General features: G+C 46.5%; 1 pseudogene; it reads left to right on the forward strand.

Annotated features, from left to right (window-relative positions):
• Window positions 1-8,567: 8,567 nt before the first annotated feature.
• Window positions 8,568-8,682, forward strand: LOC116528089 (annotated as a pseudogene).
• Window positions 8,683-12,657: the final 3,975 nt, after the last annotated feature.

The following is a 12,657-nucleotide window of genomic DNA, read 5'->3' on the forward strand; positions in this document are numbered from 1 at the left end:
AAAAAAAAAAAAAAAAAAAAAAAAAAAGAAAAAATTTACCTTCTATGCCAATAGAGCTCCTGCAAATCAAAAATTCATTCTACTCTCACATTTGAGAGTAAGAAAAAATTTACCTTCTATGCCAATAGAGCTCCTGCAAACATGGTGAAGGTTCCTAAAACCTGCGGGACTTTTTTTTTTTTTTTTGAGACAAAGTTTCGTTTTGTTTTGTTTGTTTGTTTGCTTGTTTTTTGAGACAGAGTCTCGCTCTGTCACCCACGCTGGAGTGTAGTGGTGAGATCTCAGCTCACTGCAACTTCCTGCCTCCCAGATTCAAGGGATTCTCCTGCCTGAGCCTCCTGAGTAGCTGGGATTACAGGTGTGCGCCACCACACCCTGCTAATTTTTGTATTTTTAGTAGAGTTGGGGTTTCATCATGTTGGCCAGGCTGGTCTCAAACTCGTGACCTCAAATGATCTGCCCACCTCGGCCTCCCAAAGTACTGGGATTATAGGTGTCAGCCACTATGCCTGGCCAACCCACGGGACTTTCTATAAGTGTGGCAAACGCTATCCCCACAAAGCAGCACAGTACAAGAAGGGCAAGGATTCTCTGTACACCCAGGGGAAGCGGCGTTATGACAGGAAGCAGAGTGGCTGTGGTGGGCTGACTAAGCCAATTTTCTGGAAAAAGGCTAAAACTACAAAGAAGATTGTGCAGAGGCTTGAGTGCACTGAGCCCAGCTGCAGGTCTAAGAGAATGCTGGCTATGAAAAGATGCAAGCATTTTGATCTGGGTGGATGTAAGAAGAGAAAGGGCCAAGGAATCCAGTTCTAGCTTCTGGGCTGGGGCACTTTCAGGCTGCTTGGTGCCAGGGGGCTGCCCTGGATCCAGTTCTAAGTGCCATCTTTTGTTTTATGATGAAGACATAATAAAATTTTAAGTTTATGTTCAAAAAAAAAAGGAAAAAAATTCACTCATTCAACTAAAATTGAACTTATTGAGCACATACTATGGCCAGATCCTGTTCTGGGTAATGGGGTATAACAGTGAACAAGATGGGAGTGGAGGAGTACACAGATAATAACAAGTGCATCCACAGACAGGTATAGAATCTAACAGCTGGGGACGGGTGCTGGGAGGAAGAATAGAGAGGTGGCAGGTGGTGATGCGGTGCTGTTTTAGAGGGAAGGCATGTCTGAGGAGGGAGCATTCAAGCAAAGCCCAGATATTTGCAAGGCACTTGGATGGGAGGGGACCTGGCCTCCTCAAGGGGCAGCAGAGACTCGGGGAGCAACAGGGAAGGCTGGGAGGCGAATTCCGGGGGAATCAAGGCCAGTGCAGGGATAACCTGGGAGGCTGTGGTAAAGACTTTGAATTTTATTTTTAATTTAATACAAGTCATTGGATTGGAAAGTTTTGTCCTGGGCACCGCCGTTCCCTGACTCATGCTTTAGAAGGATCATTCTGGCTGCTATGCAGAGAGTCAGTTGCCAGGGCCTGAGTGGACACAGAAGAGCCAGTTAGATGCAATTTCTGCAGAGAAGATGCATGGGCTTGCTGGCTTAGACAGGCAGCCAGACTGTGGAGGGGGAGGAGTGGTGGCATATGGCGGGTGCACATTTCATGTTAGGCTGATGGCGTGGATGTAGAATGGGAGAGAAGGAATTAGGGGTGACTGCATCAGTTAGGGATGACCACAAAGGCTTTCACCCCAGTACAAGGAGAGCAGCATTTACTCAAGAAAAAAAGGTGGCAAGAAAAACTGGCTGCATGAAAACTGAGTTGCTGCGTGTACAGTTTGCCTCTGCCCAAAGAGGATGGTGACAGGAAAGGTCACAAAGGCAGTGTGAAGGCATCTTCCATTTGTGCACAACTAGCAACCACAAGCTCACTCGGGTAAATGTGGGGAAGACTTGAGAACCAGTCCGCAACCAACCCTGACTGGTTCCTGGAGCTCGCTAGTCAATGAGGCCCTGCTGCTCAAGACTGAGTTTGTGCTTTTCCTATGGCCTCTCTTGAAAATCAGTTTTATGGGCCAGGTGCAGTGGCCCATGCCTGTAATCCCAACACTTTAGGAGGCCAAGGTAGGTGGATCACCTGAGGTCAGGAGTTCAAGACCAGCCTGGCCAACACGGTGAAACCCTATCTTTACAGAAATTAGCCGGGCATGGTGGCACATGCCTGTAATCCCAGCTACTAGTGGGGGCTGAGGCAGGAGAATCACTGGAACCCAGAAGGCAGAGGTTGCAGTGAGCCGAATCTAGCGAGACTCTGCCTCAAAAAAAAAAAAAAAAAAAAAAAAAAAAAAAATTCAGATTTCAATAGATCATTGTTTGAATGCAGAAATAGTTGTTTTTGGGTACTGATGTTGAATCCTCCACTCTTGCTAATTAGCCTTTGTGTAGATTCATTTGATTTTCCACACAGCTGATCACGTTACCTGATCATTTCCTTTGTTTTATGACTTCCTTCCTTTTATTTCTATTTATTTTTCAGGCCTTATTGCTCCATTGGAGCACCGGGTGCACTGTTGAACAGAAGCGGTGAAAGTGGACACCCTTGCCTCGTTCCTGACCTTAGCGGGAAAGCATTCATCTCTCACTGTGAAGTATGATGTTGTTAGTTGTATGTTTTTCATAGATGCCCTTTTTCAGGTTGAGGAAGTACCCTTCTATTCTTAGTCTGCTGAGAGTTTCTTAGGAATGGATGATGGATTTTGTCAAATGCCTTTTCTATGTCTATTGAGATAATGTTTTTTGAGTCTCTGAGTAGAGTTAACTACATTGATTGATTTGCAAATGTGAAACCAACTTTGCATTTATGGGATAAACCTCACTTGGTGATGATGTCTGATCTTTTTTACGTATTGCTGTATTCAATTGAGAGCTTTTGCATCTATGTTCATGAGGAATATTGGTCAATGGTCTTCTTTTAATGTCCTTGTCTGTTTTAATTGCAGTGTGATGCTTGCCTCATAGAATGAGGCAATGGGAAGTGGTTCTTCCTATTTTCAATTCTCTGGAAGAGTTTGTGTAGAATTACTATTATTTATTTCTTCAGTATTTGTGGAATTCAAGAATGAATTCTTACTAGCATAGGAAAAAATTGTGCAATACTGGAATGGACTGAAAAGATGAGAAAGTATATCTGTCTAGCTCAGCTCCTAAGCTATCATCTCAGCCTGTCTTTGTCTCAGGGCCGCCTACAATTCTGTGAATTGTAGAAAATTGATTCTTGTCCATAGAAATGCAAACTAATTGTGTCTGGTGGGATGCAATTTATTTTTGCCCTGTGGATAGACCGATCTTACATGTATCGTAAAATCATTTTACATTATTGCCTGTTGTTTGAATTTCTTTTGAATCAGTCATAACATTTTACTCGTTCTCTCATTAGGTAATCAGCTAAATGAAGTCCCTGACATGAGTACATTTTATATTTGCACAGCAATTATAATTTTACCTTTAAAATTATCTTTTGGTTGGATGCAGTGAAATCCCGGCACTTTGGGAGACTTGAGGCGGGAGGATCACATGAGCCCAGGAATTACAGTGAGAAGATTGCACCGCTGCATTCCAGCCTGGGTGACACAGGAATGATGGAAATTCTCAGTACAGGCTTCATTTATTCTAAGCGATGTTAGGTTGGTTAGTTGCTAATGACACACAAGGTCATTTATTGTAGATGGCAAAAATGATGATATACAGAGAAAAGGTATATCAGAGTTATTTTGAGATTAAAGAGAGGATTGAAAATTATTTTCTTGGTTGGGTATGGTAGCTCACGCCTGTAATCCCAGAACTTTGGGAGGCCAAGGTGGGAGGATCACCTGAGGTCAGGAGTTCGTGATTAGCCTGGCCAACATGGTAAAACCCTGTCTCTACTAAAAATACAAACATTAGCCAGGCATGGTGGTGTGCGCCTGTAATCTCAGCTACTCGGGAGGCTGTGGCAGGAGAATCACGTGAACCCAGGAGGCAGAGGTTGCAGTAAACCAAGATCGTACCATTGTACTCTAGCCTGGATGACAAGAGCAAAACTCTGTCTCCAAGAAAAAGAAAAAGAAAATTGTTTTCATATTCAAAAAGAGGTATTTGGATAGATACTTTTTTTATTTGTTGACATGGAGTCTTGCTGTGTTGCTGAGGCTGGAGTGCAGTGGCATGATCTTGGCTCACTGCTCACTAAACTCCTGGCTCAATACTGATGGAGTCATCTGCTGAGCAATCTCAGAAGGACGGTGCAAGTCAATGAGTTGCTTATGGATTCTCATCTGGAAATGATCCCATGTCTTAGAACCTTCACCACAGGGAGTTTTTTGCAGTGACTCTCAAAGTCTTGGTAGGCATTCCAACCTATCCCTTCACTTGGTGATTCTTTTCCTTTGCTCCTCTGATAAGTCGGCACACACCTCCTCCAGGGATTTTACCTTGTGGCTCGTTGGAGTGATATGAATTCGGTGAATTTCCACCTTGGCTCCACGGGTGTTTTTCTGGCTTTAAAAGCCGGGGCTGCTGTGGGGCTTCCTGACGGACTTGTTCCTGGGCGAGAGCGAACAGCGGTGAGTGAGGAGCAGGAGCCGGCGGATTCGAGCTGCTCGCCAACCTTCAACTGCGTCCTTCTAAAAGGGTGAATTTTTTCCTTTTTGAGATGGAGTCTTGCTCTGTTGCCCAGGCTGGAGTGCAGTGGTGCAGTCTCTACTCATTGCAACCTCCACCTCCTGGGTTCAAGCAATTCTCCTGTCTCAGCTTCCCGAGTAGCTGGGATTACAGGTGCCTGCCACCACACCTGGCTAGTTTTTTTTTTTATTTTTAGGAGAGACAGATTTTTGCCATTATTGACCAGGCTGGTCTCTAACTCCTGGCCTCGAGTGATCCACCCACCTCAGCCACCCAAAGTGTTGGGACCACAGGCGCACCTGGCCTGCTTCCTTATCCTTAAATGAAATTAGGTTGGATAATATTTAAATTCTCATTTGACCTAAGTTTAGAAAAAAATTGCATAATGTGAGAGAAAAATAGGAAATGAAGGCTGGGCGCAGTGGCTCACGCCTGTAATCCCAGCACTTTTGGAGGCTGAGATGGGCAGATCATAAGGTCAGGAGTTCGAGACCAACCTGGCCAACATGATGAAACCCTGTCTCTACCAAAAATATACATAATTAGCTGGGTATGGTGGCACGCACCTGTAATCCCAGCTACTCAGGAAGCTGAGACACGGAGAATTGCTTGAACCCAGGAGGTGAAGGTTGCAGTGACCTGACATTGCACCACTGTACTCCAGCATGGGCAACAGAGCAAGACTCCATCTCAAAAAATAAATAAATAAATAAATAGGAACAAAAAGATAAGGAAACAGTCCCACAAAGATTAAAAGGATGTATACATGGCCGGGCGCAGTGGCTCACACCTGTAATCCCAGCACTTTGGGAGACCGAGACAGGAGGATCACGAGGTCAAGAGATCGAGACCATCCTGGCCAACATGGTAAAACCCCGTCTCTAAAAAAAAAAAAAAAAAGGAGGATACATGTGCTCGGCTGTTAAGAACACAGACAGCCAGACGCAGTGGCTTCTGCCTGGCTGAAGCAGGAGAATTGCTTGACCTGGGAGGCGGAGGTTGCAGTAAGCCAAGATTGCACCACTGCACTCCAGCCTGGGCAACTGAGTGAGACTTCATCCCAGTAAAAAAAAAAAAAAAGAAAAATAGGAAGTATATCATATATTTTCATATCTATCAATCTTTTTTTTTTCTAGACTGCTCAGCAGGATCATATCTATCAAACTATCCACCAGTCTTCCATCCATTTACTCTAAATATTTTCTGTGTGCAAGGCGCCATGCAAGCTACAGAAACAATGTCCAAGGTATTGCCCTACTTTGAAGGATGTTATGGAAATCCTTCTACCAGGGTGTATGGAGGTGGGGAGAGGGGAGAACTGGGGAGAATTCCTTGACGGGGACTTTACTAGCCAGTGCTAGAGGAAGCTGCTAATCAATCAATTAATTAATTAACAATCCGCAAATGGCACTCAGTGGGGAAGTGTGGCTTAGCTTCCAAATGCTAATTACTGGCCCCTTTATGGAGCTGAGACAGTTAGGGCAAATCATTGTAGCATCCCAGATGAGCTGGCACACAGACATTGGGAGGAGGCTGCGATTCTCCTTTGTACCAGCATGCTTGCCAGCTTGCATCTAGTGAGATTCATTAGAAGTTTTAGAAGTGCAAGTCAGGGCCATCAAATATTAACACTCGTGTCACTGGTAATCTGTAAGTGTACTGAAAGAGCCCACAGCGATTTTAGGGTATGGTTGCTTGGACGGGGATCTGGAGTTTTGTTTTCCACTCTTTTCCGGTGAAGGACTTTTTTTTTTTTTAATTTTAAATTTTAATTTTTTTTATTTTAAAAAGATGGGGTTTCACCACGTTGGTCAGGCTGGTCTTGAACTCCCGACATCAGGTGATCCGCCCGCCTTGGCCTTCAAAGTGCTGGGATTACAGGCGTGAGCCGCCATGCCCAGCCTCCAGTGAAGGTTTCTTAGCGGCTGCTCTGTGGCTCCGATCCTCACCAAACTGACCCCTGCCACTGAACGTCCCTTGCCTCTGTGAGGTCATGCATTCATCTCTCTCATCCCTTTCATGCTTCCCACAAACTGTAATGTCATGAAGGCACATGTGTCATACACCTACAATTGGAATCCCGGCTGTGGGTCTCCAGGAAGCTTCCTGGCTCAGCGTTCCAGGTTGTTCCTCCGTCATTCTCATGACCTCAGATGCCCCATCAACGGAAACTCCCATAACTAAATGCTCCATGAAGGTGATGCTAATCATGGACAGGTTAGTTTGCTTTTCTTTCTTTTCTTTTCCCTCCCCTCCTCCTCCCCTCCCCCTTCCCTGTTTTCCTCTCGCTCTTGCCTCCGAGGCTGGAGTGCAATGGCACGATCTCGGCTCACTGCAACCTCTGCCTCCTGGATTCAAGCGATCCTTCTGCCTCAGCCTCCCGAGTAACTGGGATTACAGGCCTGTGCCACCACGCCTGGCTAATTTTTGTATTTTTATTAGAGACAGGGTTTCACCATGTTGGCCAGGCTGGTCTTGAACACCTGATCTCAGGTGATTCTCCCACCTCAGCCTCCCAAAATGCTAGGATTACGGATGTGAGCCACCACACCTGGCTTCAGTATCATGGATTTACATGAAAAGAAATAAATAGTATTAGAACTCTGGGACTTTGAGATGCGCTAGGTAAGAATTCTCAGATACAGATGAATTGTCTCAGACACAGAACTCTCACAATGCACTGCTTGGAAGATGCCCAGCCCCTTAGCTATCTCCCTCCCACATACTATTTTCTGAGGGATGACAAGACCTGGCACAACTAGACCCAGTAGACTAACGTGACCATTTCAGCTCTATCACACCAGTAGGTATTTGTTACACATGAGGTTTCCCATCACCCTCTGGGTGCCTTTCTTCAGTTAAATTTCCATGTTATCAACTATGTCGCCCTTACCAAGAAGTGTGAATTCAGGGCCGGGCGCAGTGGCTCACATCTGTAATCCCAACATTTTGGGAGGCCGAGGCAGGCAGATCACTTGAGGTCAGGAGTTCGACACCAGCCTGGCCAGCATGGTGAAACCCTGTCTCTACTAAAAATACAAACATTCGCTAGGCGTGGTGGCAGGTGCCTATAATCCCAGCTACTTGGGAGGCTAAGGCAGGAGAATTGCTTGAACCCAGGAGGCGGAGATTGCAGTGAGCCGAGATCACACCACTCCACTCCAGCCTGGGCGACAGCAAGACTCCTTCTCAAAATAAAAAAAAAAGTGAGAACTCAGATTCCTAGCTTCTCTGCCAGGAGACGTGGACAGGCTTCCCAGCTCACACCCCTCCGATGCACCTGTGTAAGCTTTGGCATGACAGGGACTGGTTGATGGGAAAGGCTCTACACGCGGATCCTGCTGTGCTGGTGCTGGTGACGTCAGTGACACCTGGCTCCTGGGAGCGGCAGCAGTGGCAAGAGTGAGTCCCTGAGGGCGCATGTGGGGGTTCAGCTATGCTTGCAGGAAAGTCACGCTCCCAGGTTCAGGTCTCAGGAGAGGCTGTGTCTGTGGTGTGGCCTTGAGGGTGGCCTCAGGAAGCTCAGCCTCAACGCCTTTCCTCTGACCCCTCTTGAGGAGGGTTGAGCCCGTGAGTTACCTGAGGTCTTTAGCAAATCCTTTGTGTGTCTGTCTTTTTCTGCTTAAATTAGCGATGGTGGATTCTGCTTTGAGTTTTTGTTTTTGGTAACTAAAAATCCTGACCCTTACACATTGGTACCAGGAGTGGTGCCCAGCAACAGACCTTCAGGAAAAGCAGGATCTGAAGTTTATTCTCTGCAAAGAGTGGGTCTGACGATAGAGAGAATGCATTTCGTGTGGAAGGGGGTGCACCCAGGGCAAAACTGTTACTTCAATGAGGGCTTTGTTGTTACCTGGACTGTCACATCCATTGAAGGCAAGGCTTTGTGGGCAATGAAAGGCTACAGCCCTGGAATATGATGGAAGCAAGAAGATTAAACTTGCTGGGTTGTCTGGCTGCTTTTAAATACATTGGAGGTTCCGTAGCTCACGAACGTGATGATTGGGTGTTCACGCGCATGTGTGGGATGTGCCACCCTCTGACTTTGTTACAATGTTGGCATATTATCCTGGACCTGATCTTGGAAAAATAAATAAATACACCGGAGGCCAGGTACAGTGGCTCATGCCTGTAATCCCAGTACTTTGGAAGACAAGGCAGGCAGATCACTTGAGGTCAGGAGTTTGAGACCAGCCTGGCCAACATGGTGAAACTCCATCTCTACTAAAAATATAAAAATTAGTTGGGTGTGGTGGCAGGTGCCTGGAATCCCAGCTACTCAGGTGCCTGAGACAGGAGAATTGCTTGAACCTGGGAGGCAGAGGTTGCAGTGACCCCACTGCACTCCAGGGCACAGAGTGAGACTCTGCCTCAAAAAAAAAAAAAAAAAAAAAAACAGCCAAGTGCAGTGGTTTCATGCTTGTAATCCCAGCACTTTGGGAGGCTGAGGTGTGGGGATAACCTGAGGTCAGGAGTTCAAGACCACACTGACCAACGTGATGAAACCCTGTCTCTACTAAAAATACAAAATCAGCTAGGTGTGGTGGCACATGCCTGTAATCCCGACTACTTGAGAGGCTGAGGCAGAAGAATCACTTGAACCCAGGAGGTAGAGGTTGGAGCCAAGATCGTGCCATCGCACTCCAGCCTGGGTGACAAGAATGAAGCTCCGTCTCAAAAAAATATATATACTGGAGACAAAATTTAAGTCTTAAATTTTGGCTTAAGGTGTTTTCAGGTAACTGGGGAGTTTCTGACTCTACTGAATGGGAATCTCCAACAATGGCAGCATGGCTGCCCGCTCTGTGCAGCTCTGGGTCCTGCCTACTGTTTACAACCTATAACAGGCTGTGTACTCATTCTGTCAACATTAGCACTCCCATCAGGAAGACTCCGCGGGGTCCTGTGGCTTGGACGGGGCCATGCGGAGATGTCTGGATGACCTAGAGCTTGCTGTATCCTCAACCCACAGAGCGCCCCTTCCAGTGAAACTGCCCCTTTCTATCTGATGAAGCTTGAAGACCCTGTAATAGGCTCATAAGACTGTCACAGGTGAGGAGGAGCCAGCTGTCCTCATGCTAAGCTCTCGTCCACCTCCTGCCTCCAAGCGGGTGAGCAGATTCCAGGCTGTCTCTCTTTTTTTTTTTTTTTTTTTTTAAAGACGGGGTTTCACCATGTTAGTCAGGCTGGTCTTGAACTCCCGACCTCAGGTGATCCACCCCCCCTTGGCCTCCAAAGTGCTTGGATTACAGGCGTGAGCCACCATGCCCAGCCTCCAGGCTGTCTCTTACTGAGCTGGTGTTATTACTTGCCCCAGAGTCTAACTAACTGAGTTGCCTCTTCAGGCTCCTGTTGTAACATCAGTTCTGCTGTCAACACAGAGCAAAACAAAACCGGCTGGGCATGGTGGCTCATGCCCATAATCCCAGCACTTTGGGCGGCCAAGGTGGATGGATTACTTGAGGCCAGGAGTTGGAGGCCAGTCTGGCCAAGTTGGTGAAATCCCATCTCTACTAAAAATGCAAAATTAGGCCGGGCACAGTGGCTCACACCTGTAATCCCAGCTACTTGGGAGGCTGAGGCAGGAGAATCGCTTAAAGTCAGGAGGTGGACGTTTCAGTGAGCTGAGATCGCACCGTTACACTCCAGCCTGGCAGACAAGAGCGAGACTGAGTCTTAAAAAAAAAAAAAATTAGCCGGATATGGTGGCGTGTGCCTATAATCCCAGCTACTTGGGAGGCTGAGACAGGAGAATCGCTTGAACCCAGGAGGCAGAGGTTGCAGTGAGCAGAGATGGCGTCCCTGCACTCCAGCCTGGGTACACAGTGAGACTCTGTGTCAAAACAAAAAAAGAACACAGCCAAACCCAGCCTGCTCCCTCACCACTGTCACCTCCCTCCTTGGCCCTCCTGGTTTGGATTAGTGACAGTGGTGGAGAGTGCAGAAGAACAATTGGCTCCAATGAGAAACACACCAACCAAAAGTACATGCAGGGCTACGAGACTGTCACTGTGCTGTCCCGCCTGGGCCCACGCTGTGTCATCCTGTCTGCTGTCTGTTTTCCTCTGCATCTTCAACTAGGCCTGGGCATTCGTTACTCTACTCCTGGACAAAACTTCTGTTTGCTCCTTGTCCCCTGTGGCAAGCCTGACTGCACACGCCTGGGAGGGATTTCTCTTCCCAGGAGCAAATAAGCTTGTCCCTGAGCAGTCTCTGGATTTGTTTGTGGAGACTTTCAGGAAGATAAACATGAAAATTTTGTTACAAATTTGAAGTCCTGGGAGTTGTGATAATGAACGTGGCTGTGAATGTTGCTTCCAGTTCTGGAAGGCCCTGTGTGGCTGTGGCTCTCAGTGGGCCTGTGGCACTGGCGTGGGGACCCAGCTGCTCTCAACGAGGTCCCCAGGCCAGAATTGCTTTGAAGCTGTCTTTCAAGATGTTTCTTGGTCTTTAGTGTACATCTGAATATCCACATAAATGCTTGCTTGAGTGCTGTTTAAAAGGGAAAAAAACCTTGGAAATACCCTAAATTTTGTCTGCAGCAGGAGAAAGTCTGAACTGATCACGGTACACCTACAGACAGGAAATTTAGGTATTAGGTAGATGTCGAAAAGTTGGAGAGCTAAGTTTCGAAAGAGTTTGTGTCAAAAGCAAGATGGCTCAAGGACGTCACTTTAAACAGCTGCATCTTAAATGAAAGTTGCCAGGTGGAAAAAAAGAAGCTGCATAGTATTTGATTATATGGATATATAGGACTGTAACTTCTTTATCCAATTTCCTAAAGTCTTCAGTTACATTTATTTGCTATTATAAACAACTTGATGGCCTTTTTTTTTTTTTTTTCTTTTTTTGAGTCGGAGTTTCGCTCTTGTTACCCAGGCTGGAGTGCAATGGCGCAATCTCCGCTCACCGCAACCTCCGCCTCCTGGGTTCAGGCAATTCTCCTGCCTCAGCCTCCCGAGTAGCTGGGATTACAGGCACGCGCCACCATGCCCAGCTAATTTTTTCTATTTTTAGTAGAGACGGGGTTTCACCATGTTGACCAGGATGGTCTCGATCTCTTGACCTCGTGATCCACCCGACTCGGCCTCCCAAAGTGCTGGGATTACAGGCGTGAGCCACTGCGCCCGGCTTTGATGGTCTTTTTTAATATAAAATTTTCTATTGCTTAAAACTTTCCTTAAAATAGATTCCTAGAAGGGGAATTTCTAGATCAAAGGTTATGGATTTTAAGGATTTCCAAATTGCTTTTCACATTTGTGCTGATTTACCCCCTCCTACTGTGTATGAAAGTCGAATTCAACTCTCCCAGACATTGTTATCATTAATTAGACTGCCTAAATGCTGTTTCATATCGTTTTAGCTTGCATTTCTGGATTATCACTTCGGCTGACCATTTGTATTTTATTTATATTTCATTTTTGGTTTTTTGAGACAAGGTCTCGCTCTGTCACCCAGGCTGGAGTTCAGTGACACAATCATGATCCACTGCAGCCTTGACCTCCTAGGCTTAAGCAACTCTTCTGCCTCAGCCTCTCAAGTAGCTAGGACTGCAGGTGCGTACCACCATGCCCAACTAATCTTTATATGTTTTGTAGAGACAGGATTTCACCATGTTTGCTGGTGTTGACCTCCTGGGCTCAAGTGATCCTCCCACCTCAGCCTCTCAAAAGGCTGGCCTTACAGCCACCATGCTCGGCCCAGCTGACCATTTTTAATGATTTTTAAAGTTACTTGTGTGCTTTCTGGGAATTACCTGTTTACACACTGGGCCCATTTTTCTATTGAATCTTAGTGTTTTTCCTATTACTTTATACAAACTGTTGACTAGGGCAGTTCATGGTACTGCACGCTGCCTGCCTGCAGCGCTGGCCTTTGAGACCCCTTTACTTCAGTAAGAACGAATGGCCGGGCGCGGTGGCTCAAGCCTGTAATCCCAGCACTTTGGGAGGCCAAGGCGGGTGGATCACGAGGTCAAGAGATCAAGACCATCCTGGTCAACATGGTGAAACCCCGTCTCTACTAAAACTACAAAAAATTAGCTGGGCATGGTGGC

Source organism: Sapajus apella, unplaced genomic scaffold, assembly GCF_009761245.1.
Source record: "Sapajus apella isolate SASKATOON/1434 unplaced genomic scaffold, GSC_monkey_1.0 scaffold56, whole genome shotgun sequence".
Classification (NCBI taxonomy): domain Eukaryota; kingdom Metazoa; phylum Chordata; class Mammalia; order Primates; family Cebidae; genus Sapajus; species Sapajus apella.